The sequence below is a fragment of the Apium graveolens genome, chromosome 1 (assembly GCF_009905375.1).
Source record: "Apium graveolens cultivar Ventura chromosome 1, ASM990537v1, whole genome shotgun sequence".
Classification (NCBI taxonomy): domain Eukaryota; kingdom Viridiplantae; phylum Streptophyta; class Magnoliopsida; order Apiales; family Apiaceae; genus Apium; species Apium graveolens.
The window spans coordinates 69,309,300-69,310,199 of NC_133647.1; positions in this window are offsets into that span (position 1 = coordinate 69,309,300).

Below are 900 nucleotides of genomic sequence, written 5' to 3' on the forward strand. Positions count from 1 at the left end.
TCAAAGATTGAGTCTGTTTTGCTTTAGTGAATCCTGGTAGGAGTGTTTTAGATTTATTTTCTGATATCAAGTTAACTTGAGCACTGTCAGAGGTTACTTGCTTCTTCTGAATATCAGAACTTACAATTTCTTGACTCTGAACAACTTGAGCCATGTCAGAGGTTGTTTTAAGAACTTTTCTTGAAGTCAGAGCAAGATTATCTTTTCCATCAGTAATTTCTTCTTCATCAGGAGGTACATAAGGCTTGATAGGTTCACCAACCTTTTCTTTACCCTTGGATCTTGGATCTATCTGTGGTTGTGATCTAGCCAAAGTTTCTTCAGTATGTATCCTTTCTTTGATCACAATGCCTTTAGGTTTTGGAAGTAACTTTTTACCAGAAGCTTCAGATTTAGATGTGACTTTCTCTGATTTAAGTCTGGCTTCTTCTTCCTTTAAACTTTCCAAGTCCATCCCTGGATTTTCTTGAAGAAATAACTGTCTTGACATTTTCTCATCAAGATCTAGAAGTTCATCAGAACTTATCCTTTTACCAGCAGCAGAACTTATTCTTTTCCCAGTATCAGAACTTGTTCTGTGACTAGCTTGTCTTGATGTAAACCTTCTACCTTGACTATGACCACTACCCATTCCAGAGTTTCCTTGGTCATCTTTTCCATCATCCTTTCCTTGCAGTGACTTGTTGGTTTTGCATTTGGACTTAATTACCTTCTCCCCCTTTTTGGCATCAGCAGGTAATAAAAGAGAGATAAGTAGTTCCACTGAGGTCTGGATTTCAGTAAGTTGCGATTGCTGAGAAGCTTGATTTGTCAGAATTTGATCAATCTGAGCTTGTTTCTTCTCTTGAGTTTTCTCAATATAAGCAACCCTGTCAATGGTAGGTTGGAAGAACTTTTTCT